Genomic DNA, 11,834 nt, shown 5'->3' with positions numbered 1-11,834 from the left:
AAGTACCTATAGTATTGTTATTGTTTTGTTGTTTGATGTAAGATTGGAATTTATATCTATGATGTTACTAATAATGTCTGGACAAGATTTTAAGTGTTTTGAATTCGTGTTATCCAGCCTAATGAGTCCGAAATGATTATTTTTGTTCTATTTTTAGATAGTTTGATTTGATTATAGGCACATTGTATGGCTAGAAATTCAGCTGTGGTTTGTGGTGATTGGTTCTGGTTGAGTTACCTGGATGCCTAGCCCTGTTATGTTGTTGTTTATTTGTAAAGCAATTGTGTAGATATGGGTGTGTTGTGGCCAGTTTTGTTGTACGTATTTTGTTGACATTGTTGATTTTTCTGTGTCGGCGAGCTCGAGACGGTTTAGGAATGTTGTGTGTAGTGTTGTGTTTGTGTCTGGTGGGGGTTTGTCATTTATGTATGTGTTAGTGAGTGGAGTATGTTTAATGTTTTCTAGTTTTGGGGTTTGATAAGAGTATGTAGGTGTGTGAGGTAGGGAACTAAGTGTTGGTTGTTGTTTTTAATTTTTAATATGTTGCAGGTCTTAAGTTTTGGTATTTATGGGTGATTTGTTTGTATATTGGGTTGTGTTGGGCCCCAGCCCAATAATTGAGTATTGTATAACTCCTTTTTAACGCATTATCTTTATATCAAGATATTCTGGTCTGGGGACAGGATGACCCGCATGACATAAGCAGTGACGCACACTGATATGTTTATAGTTTTATAGGCCGAGGTTGGAGGTTAATACTGTGTTTAAGTTGACACCAAATTGGCAGTATTGTTAGCTTCTTAGTTTCCAAATATTCCAATGTGGGCTGGGTCCCTGGCGGGACTCCATATCTTGTTTTTTTTTTATTGTGTTGTCACTGACATGTGTACATCTCTCATCTTCATCATATGTGTTCTCTTGTCATCATTTGTTCACAGAAACACGGCCTAGAGGGATGGCGGATCCTGAACATAAGGATGAGGAGGGCACATCTCGCTCACATCTGCAACAGAAGGACGAAACATCTCACCTAAAATCCCAGGAGGTGTACGTAAAGGAGGAGTTCAAATATCAACCCACCGGGATAGAGAAAGGTAATATCTATTGTGTCAAGGTGAATTCCTCAGCAGTTGTAGATAGAGGCGACATGTACAATGACTCACTCCAGTGTTCACAATGAGCAAATAGACTTGACATGTACATGAATTCACTCTAGTGTTGACAGTAAGTAGACATACTTGATATGTACATTGACTTACTCCAGTGTTGACAGTGTGTACATGTACTTGACATGTACATAGAATGACTCTAGTGTTTACAGTGAGTATATAGTGAGTAGATAGAGATGATATGTACATTGACTCACTCCAGTGTTGATAGTGAGCAGATAGAGGTGACATGTACATAGACTCACTCCAGTGTTGACAGTGAGTAGATAGGGGCGAAATGTGCATAGAATCACTCCGGTGTTGACAGTGAGTAGATAGATGTGACATGTACATTGACTCACTCCAGTGTTGACAGTGATAAGATAGATGTGACATGTACATTGACTCACTCCAGTGTTGACAGTGAGCAGACAGAGGTGACATGTACATTGACTAACTCCAGTGTTGACAGTGATAAGATAGATGTGACATGTACATGGACTCACTCCAGTGTTGACAGTGAGCAGACAGAGGTGACATGTACATTGACTCACTCCGGTATTGACAGTGATAAGATAGATGTGACATGTACATTGACTCACTCCAGTCTTGACAGTGAGTAGATAGAGTTGACATGTACATTGACTCACTCCAGTGTTGACAGTGAGCAGATAGAGGTGACATGTACATTGAATCACTCAGGTGTTGACAGTGATAAGATAGATGTGACATGTACATTGACTCACTCCGGTGTTGACAGTCAGTAGATAGATGTGACATGTACATTGACTCTCTCCAGTGTTGGCAGTGAGCAGACAGAGGTGACATGTACATTGACTCACTCCGGTATTGACAGTGATAAGATAGATGTGACATGTACATTGACTCACTCCGGTGTTGACAGTCAGTAGATAGATGTGACATGTACATTGACTCACTCCAGTGTTGACAGTGAGTAGGTAGAGGTGACATGTACATTAACTCACTCCAGTGTTGACAGTGAGTAGGTAGAGGTGACATGTAACTTGACTCACTCCAGTTTTGACAGAGAGTAGATAGAGGCGACATGTACAATGTCTCACTCCAGTGTTGACAGTGAGTAGATAGAGGTGACATGTACATTGACTCACTCCAGTTTTGACAGTGAGTAGATAGAGGCAACATGTACATTGACTCACTCCAGTGTTGACAGTAAGTAGATAGAGGTGGCATGTACATTGACTCACTCCAGTGTTGACAGTGAGTAGGTATAGGTGACATGTACATTGACTCACTCCAGTGTTGACAGTGAATAGATAGAGGTGACATGTACATTGACTCACTCCAGTGTTGACAGTGAATAGATAGATGTGACATGTACATTGACTCACTCCAGTGTTGACAGTGAATAGATAGATGTGACATGTACATTGACTCACTCCGGTGTTGACAGTGATAAGATAGATGTGACATGTACATTGACTCACTCCAGTGTTGACAGTGAGCCGACAGAGGTGACATGTACATTGACTCACTCCAGTATTGACAGTGATAAGATAGATGTGACATGTGCATTGAAACACTCCAGTGTTGACAGTGATAAGATAGATGTGACATGTACATTTGACTCACTCCAGTGTTGAGAGTAAGCAGACAGAGGTGACATGTACATTGACTCACTCCGGTGTTGACAGTGATAAGATAGATGTGACATGTAGATTGACTAACTCCAGTGTTGACAGTGAGTAGATAGAGGTGACATGTACATTGACTAACTCCAGTGTTGGCAGTGAGTAGATAGAGGCGACATTTACATTAACTCACTCCAGTGTTAAAAGTAAGTAGATAGAGTTGACATGTACATTGACTCTCTCCAGTGTTGGCAGTGAGCAGACAGAGGTGACATGTACATTGACTCACTCCGGTATTGACAGTGATAAGATAGATGTGACATGTACATTGACTCACTCCGGTGTTGACAGTCAGTAGATAGATGTGACATGTACATTGACTGACTCCAGTTTTGACAGAGAGTAGATAGGGGCAACATGTACATTGACTCACTCCAGTGTTGACAGTAAGTAGATACAGGTGGCATGTACATTGACTCACTCAAGTGTTGACAGTGCGTAGATAGAGGTGACAAGTACATTGAATCACTCCAGTGTTGACAGTGAGTAGGTAGAGGTGACATGTACATTAACTCACTCCAGTGTTGACAGTGAGTAGGTAGAGGTGACATGTAACTTGACTCACTCCAGTTTTGACAGAGAGAGGATTGAGGCAACATGTACATTGACTCACTCCAGTGTTGATAGTGAGTAGATAGAGGTGACATGTACATTGACTCACTCCAGTTTTGACAGTGAGTAGATAGAGGCAACATGTACATTGACTCACTCCAGTGTTGACAGTAAGTAGATAGAGGTGGCATGTACATTGACTCACTCCAGTGTTGACAGTGAGTAGGTAGAGGTGACATGTACATTGACTCACTCCAGTGTTGACAGTGAGTAGATAGAGGTGACATGTACATTGACTCACTCCAGTGTTGACAGTGAATAGATAGATGTGACATGTACATTGACTCACTCCAGTGTTGACAGTGAATAGAGAGATGTGACATGTACATTGACTCATTCCGGTGTTGACAGTGATAAGATAGATGTGACATGTACATTGACTCGCTCCAGTGTTGACAGTGATAAGATAGATGTGACATGTACATTGACTCACTCCAGTGTTGACAGTGATAAGATAGATGTGACATGTGCATTGACTCACTCCAGTGTTGACAGTGATAAGATAGATGTGACATGTACATTGACTCACTCCAGTGTTGAGAGTGAGCAGACAGAGGTGACATGTACATTGACTCACTCCGGTGTTGACAGTGATAAGATAGATGTGACATGTACATTGACTAACTCCAGTGTTGACAGTGAGTAGGTAGAGGTGACATGTACATTGACTCACTCCAGTGTTGGCAGTGAGTAGATAGAGGCGACATTTACATTAACTCACTCCAGTGATAAAAGTAAGTAGATAGAGTTGACATGTACATTGACTCACTCCACTGTTGGCAGTGAGCAGACAGAGGTGACATGTACATTGACTCACTACGGTATTGACAGTGATAAGATAGATGTGACATGTACATTGACTCACTCCAGTATTGACAGTGAGTAGATAGAGTTGACATGTACATTGACTCACTCCAGTTTTGGCAGTGAGCAGATAGAGGTGACATGTACATTGACTCACTCCGGTGTTGACAGTGATAAGATAGATGTGACATGTACATTGACTCACTCCGGTGTTGACAGTCAGTAGATAGATGTGATATGTACATTGACTCACACCAGTTTTGACAGAGAGTAGATAGTGGCAACATGTACATTGACTCACTCCAGTGTTGACAGTGAGTAGATACAGGTGGCATGTACATTGACTCACTCAAGTGTTGACAGTGCGTAGATAGAGGTGACATGTACATTGAATCACTCCAGTGTTGACAGTGAGTAGGTAGAGGTGACATGTACATTAACTCACTCCAGTGTTGACAGTGAGTAGGTAGAGGTGACATGTAACTTGACTCACTCCAGTTTTGACAGAGAGTAGATAGAGGCGACATGTACATTGACTTACTCCAGTGTTGACAGTGAGTAGATAGAGGTGGCATGTACATTGACTCACTCCAGTGTTGAAAGTGATTAGATAGAGGTGACATGTACATTGACTCACTCCAGTGTTGACAGTGAATAGATAGATGTGACATGTACATTGACTCACTCCAGTGTTGACAGTGAAGAGATAGATGTGACATGTACATTGACTCACTCCAGTGTTGACAGTGATAAGATAGATGTGACATATACATTGACTCACTCCAGTGTTGACAGTGATAAGATAGATGTGACATGTACATTGTCTCACTCCAGTGTTGACAGTGAGTAGATAGAGGTGACATGTACACTGACTCACTCCAGTCTTGACAGTGATAAGATAGAGTTGACATGTATATTGACTCACTCAAGTGTTGACAGTGAGCAGATAGAGGTGACATGTACATTGACTCACTCCGGTGTTGACAGTGATAAGATAGATGTGACATGTACATTGACTCACTCCAGTGTTGACAGTGAGCAGAAAGAGGTGGCATGTACATTGACTCACTCCAGTGTTGACAGTGATAAGATAGATGTGACATGTACATTGACTCACTCCAGTGTTGACAGTGATAAGATAGATGTGACATGTACATTGACTCACTCCAGTGTTGACAGTGAGCAGACAGAGGTGACATGTACATTGACTCACTCCGGTGTTCACAGTGATAAGATAGATGTGACATGTACATTGACTAACTCCAGTGTTGACAGTGAGTAGGTAGAGGTGACATGTACATTGACTAACTCCAGTGTTGGCAGTGAGTAGATAGAGGCGACATTTACATTAACTCACTCCAGTGATAAAAGTAAGTAGATAGAGTTGACATGTACATTGACTCACTCCAGTGTTGGCAGTGAACAGACAGAGGTGACATGTACATTGACTCACTCCGGTGTTGACAGTGATAAGATAGATGTGACATGTACATTGACTAACTCCAGTGGTGACAGTGAGTAGATAGAGTTGACATGTACACTGACTCACTCCACTGTTGATAGTGAGTAGATAGATGTGACATGTACATTGACTAACTCCAGTGTTGGCAGTGAGTAGATAGAGGCGACATTTACATTAACTCACTCCAGTGTTAAAAGTAAGTAGATAGAGATGACATGTACATTGACTCACTCCAGTGTTGACAGTCAGTAGATAGATGTGACATGTACATTGACTCACTCCAGTTTTGACAGAGAGTAGATAGGTGCCACATGTACATTGACTCACTCCAGTGTTGACAGTGCGTAGATACAGGTGGCATGTACATTGACTCACTCAAGTGTTGACAGTGCGTAGATAGAGGTGACAAGTACATTGACTCACTCCAGTGTTGACAGTGAGTAGGTAGAGGTGACATGTACATTAACTCACTCCAGTGTTGACAGTGAGTAGGTAGAGGTGACATGTAACTTGACTCACTCCAGTTTTGACAGAGAGTATATAGAGGCGACATGTACAATGTCTCATTCCAGTGTTGACAGTGAGTAGTTAGAGGTGACATGTAAATTGACTCATTCCAGTTTTGACAGTGAGTATATAGAGGTAACATGTACATTGACTCACTCCAGTGTTGACAGTAAGTAGATAGAGGTGGCATGTAGATTGACTCACTCCGGTGTTGACAGTGAGTAGGTAGAGGTGACATGTACATTGACTCACTCCAGTGTTGACAGTGAATAGATAGAGGTGACATGTACATTGACTGACTCCAGTGTTGACAGTGAATAGATAGATGTGACATGTACATTGACTCACTCCAGTGTTGAGAGTGAGCAGACAGAGGTGACATGTACATTGACTCACTCCGGTGTTGACAGTGATAAGATAGATGTCACATGTACATTGACTAACTCCAGTGTTGACAGTGAGTCGATAGAGGTGACATGTACATTGACTAACTCCAGTGTTGGCAGTGAGTAGATAGAGGCGACATTTACATTAACTCACTCCAGTGTTAAAAGTAAGTAGATAGAGTTGACATGTACATTGACTCACTCCAGTGTTGGCAGTGAGCAGAGAGAGGTGACATGTACATTGACTCACTCCGGTATTGACAGTGATAAGATAGATGTGACATGTACATTGACTCACTCCAGTCTTGACAGTGAGTAGATAGAGTTGACATGTACATTGACTCACTCCAGTTTTGGCAGTGAGCAGATAGAGGTGACATGTACATTGACTCACTCCGGTGTTGACAGTGATAAGATAGATGTGACATGTACATTGACTCACTCCGGTGTTGACAGTCAGTAGATAGATGTGACATGTACATTGACTCACTCCAGTTTTGACAGAGAGTAGATAGGGGCAACATGTACATTGACTCACTCCAGTGTTGACAGTAAGTAGATACAGGTGGCATATACATTGACTCACTCAAGTGTTGACAGTGAGTAGATAGAGGTGACAAGTACATTGAATCACTCCAGTGTTGACAGTGAGTAGGTAGAGGTGACATGTACATTAACTCATTCCAGTGTTGACAGTGAGTAGATAGAGGTGGCATGTACATTGACTCACTCCAGTGTTGAAAGTGAATAGATAGAGGTGACATGTACATTGACTCACTCCAGTGTTGACAGTGAATAGATAGATGTGACATGTACATTGACTCACTCCAGTGTTGACAGTGAAGAGATAGATGTGACATGTACATTGACTCACTCCAGTGTTGACAGTGATAAGATAGATGTGACATATACATTGACTCACTCCAGTGTTGACAGTGATAAGATAGATGTGACATGTACATTGTCTCACTCCAGTGTTGACAGTGAGTAGATAGAGGTGACATGTACACTGACTCACTCCAGTCTTGACAGTGATAAGATAGAGTTGACATGTATATTGACTCACTCAAGTGTTGACAGTGAGCAGATAGAGGTGACATGTACATTGACTCACTCCGGTGTTGACAGTGATAAGATAGATGTGACATGTACATTGACTCACTCCAGTGTTGACAGTGAGCAGAAAGAGGTGGCATGTACATTGACTCACTCCAGTGTTGACAGTGATAAGATAGATGTGACATGTACATTGACTCACTCCAGTGTTGACAGTGATAAGATAGATGTGACATGTACATTGACTCACTCCAGTGTTGACAGTGAGCAGACAGAGGTGACATGTACATTGACTCACTCCGGTGTTCACAGTGATAAGATAGATGTGACATGTACATTGACTAACTCCAGTGTTGACAGTGAGTAGGTAGAGGTGACATGTACATTGACTAACTCCAGTGTTGGCAGTGAGTAGATAGAGGCGACATTTACATTAACTCACTCCAGTGATAAAAGTAAGTAGATAGAGTTGACATGTACATTGACTCACTCCAGTGTTGGCAGTGAACAGACAGAGGTGACATGTACATTGACTCACTCCGGTGTTGACAGTGATAAGATAGATGTGACATGTACATTGACTAACTCCAGTGGTGACAGTGAGTAGATAGAGTTGACATGTACACTGACTCACTCCACTGTTGATAGTGAGTAGATAGATGTGACATGTACATTGACTAACTCCAGTGTTGGCAGTGAGTAGATAGAGGCGACATTTACATTAACTCACTCCAGTGTTAAAAGTAAGTAGATAGAGATGACATGTACATTGACTCACTCCAGTGTTGACAGTCAGTAGATAGATGTGACATGTACATTGACTCACTCCAGTTTTGACAGAGAGTAGATAGGTGCCACATGTACATTGACTCACTCCAGTGTTGACAGTGCGTAGATACAGGTGGCATGTACATTGACTCACTCAAGTGTTGACAGTGCGTAGATAGAGGTGACAAGTACATTGACTCACTCCAGTGTTGACAGTGAGTAGGTAGAGGTGACATGTACATTAACTCACTCCAGTGTTGACAGTGAGTAGGTAGAGGTGACATGTAACTTGACTCACTCCAGTTTTGACAGAGAGTATATAGAGGCGACATGTACAATGTCTCATTCCAGTGTTGACAGTGAGTAGTTAGAGGTGACATGTAAATTGACTCATTCCAGTTTTGACAGTGAGTATATAGAGGTAACATGTACATTGACTCACTCCAGTGTTGACAGTAAGTAGATAGAGGTGGCATGTAGATTGACTCACTCCGGTGTTGACAGTGAGTAGGTAGAGGTGACATGTACATTGACTCACTCCAGTGTTGACAGTGAATAGATAGAGGTGACATGTACATTGACTGACTCCAGTGTTGACAGTGAATAGATAGATGTGACATGTACATTGACTCACTCCAGTGTTGAGAGTGAGCAGACAGAGGTGACATGTACATTGACTCACTCCGGTGTTGACAGTGATAAGATAGATGTCACATGTACATTGACTAACTCCAGTGTTGACAGTGAGTCGATAGAGGTGACATGTACATTGACTAACTCCAGTGTTGGCAGTGAGTAGATAGAGGCGACATTTACATTAACTCACTCCAGTGTTAAAAGTAAGTAGATAGAGTTGACATGTACATTGACTCACTCCAGTGTTGGCAGTGAGCAGAGAGAGGTGACATGTACATTGACTCACTCCGGTATTGACAGTGATAAGATAGATGTGACATGTACATTGACTCACTCCAGTCTTGACAGTGAGTAGATAGAGTTGACATGTACATTGACTCACTCCAGTTTTGGCAGTGAGCAGATAGAGGTGACATGTACATTGACTCACTCCGGTGTTGACAGTGATAAGATAGATGTGACATGTACATTGACTCACTCCGGTGTTGACAGTCAGTAGATAGATGTGACATGTACATTGACTCACTCCAGTTTTGACAGAGAGTAGATAGGGGCAACATGTACATTGACTCACTCCAGTGTTGACAGTGAGCAGACAGAGGTGACATGTACATTGACTCACTCCGGTGTTCACAGTGATAAGATAGATGTGACATGTACATTGACTAACTCCAGTGTTGACAGTGAGTAGGTAGAGGTGACATGTACATTGACTAACTCCAGTGTTGGCAGTGAGTAGATAGAGGCGACATTTACATTAACTCACTCCAGTGATAAAAGTAAGTAGATAGAGTTGACATGTACATTGACTCACTCCAGTGTTGGCAGTGAACAGACAGAGGTGACATGTACATTGACTCACTCCGGTGTTGACAGTGATAAGATAGATGTGACATGTACATTGACTAACTCCAGTGGTGACAGTGAGTAGATAGAGTTGACATGTACACTGACTCACTCCACTGTTGATAGTGAGTAGATAGATGTGACATGTACATTGACTAACTCCAGTGTTGGCAGTGAGTAGATAGAGGCGACATTTACATTAACTCACTCCAGTGTTAAAAGTAAGTAGATAGAGATGACATGTACATTGACTCACTCCAGTGTTGACAGTCAGTAGATAGATGTGACATGTACATTGACTCACTCCAGTTTTGACAGAGAGTAGATAGGTGCCACATGTACATTGACTCACTCCAGTGTTGACAGTGCGTAGATACAGGTGGCATGTACATTGACTCACTCAAGTGTTGACAGTGCGTAGATAGAGGTGACAAGTACATTGACTCACTCCAGTGTTGACAGTGAGTAGGTAGAGGTGACATGTACATTAACTCACTCCAGTGTTGACAGTGAGTAGGTAGAGGTGACATGTAACTTGACTCACTCCAGTTTTGACAGAGAGTATATAGAGGCGACATGTACAATGTCTCATTCCAGTGTTGACAGTGAGTAGTTAGAGGTGACATGTAAATTGACTCATTCCAGTTTTGACAGTGAGTATATAGAGGTAACATGTACATTGACTCACTCCAGTGTTGACAGTAAGTAGATAGAGGTGGCATGTAGATTGACTCACTCCGGTGTTGACAGTGAGTAGGTAGAGGTGACATGTACATTGACTCACTCCAGTGTTGACAGTGAATAGATAGAGGTGACATGTACATTGACTGACTCCAGTGTTGACAGTGAATAGATAGATGTGACATGTACATTGACTCACTCCAGTGTTGAGAGTGAGCAGACAGAGGTGACATGTACATTGACTCACTCCGGTGTTGACAGTGATAAGATAGATGTCACATGTACATTGACTAACTCCAGTGTTGACAGTGAGTCGATAGAGGTGACATGTACATTGACTAACTCCAGTGTTGGCAGTGAGTAGATAGAGGCGACATTTACATTAACTCACTCCAGTGTTAAAAGTAAGTAGATAGAGTTGACATGTACATTGACTCACTCCAGTGTTGGCAGTGAGCAGAGAGAGGTGACATGTACATTGACTCACTCCGGTATTGACAGTGATAAGATAGATGTGACATGTACATTGACTCACTCCAGTCTTGACAGTGAGTAGATAGAGTTGACATGTACATTGACTCACTCCAGTTTTGGCAGTGAGCAGATAGAGGTGACATGTACATTGACTCACTCCGGTGTTGACAGTGATAAGATAGATGTGACATGTACATTGACTCACTCCGGTGTTGACAGTCAGTAGATAGATGTGACATGTACATTGACTCACTCCAGTTTTGACAGAGAGTAGATAGGGGCAACATGTACATTGACTCACTCCAGTGTTGACAGTAAGTAGATACAGGTGGCATATACATTGACTCACTCAAGTGTTGACAGTGAGTAGATAGAGGTGACAAGTACATTGAATCACTCCAGTGTTGACAGTGAGTAGGTAGAGGTGACATGTACATTAACTCATTCCAGTGTTGACAGTGAGTAGGTAGAGGTGACATGTAACTTGACTCACTCCAGTTTTGACAGAGAGTAGATAGAAGTGACATGTACATTGACTCACTCCAGTGTTGACAGTAAGTAGATAGAGGTGGCATGTACATTGACTCACTCCAGTGTTGACAGTGAGTAGGTAGAGGTGACATGTACATTGACTCACTCCAGTGTTAACAGTGAATAGATAGAGGTGACATGTACATTGACTCACTCCAGTGTTGACAGTGAATAGATAGATGTGACATGTACATTGACTCACTCTAGTGTTGACAGTGAATAGATAGATGTGACATGTACATTGACTCACTCG

The sequence above is a fragment of the Haliotis cracherodii genome, unplaced genomic scaffold (assembly GCF_022045235.1).
Source record: "Haliotis cracherodii isolate W230 unplaced genomic scaffold, xgHalCrac1.p SCAF_37, whole genome shotgun sequence".
Lineage (NCBI taxonomy): Eukaryota > Metazoa > Mollusca > Gastropoda > Lepetellida > Haliotidae > Haliotis > Haliotis cracherodii.
Note: the sequence above shows the minus strand (reverse complement) of the source record.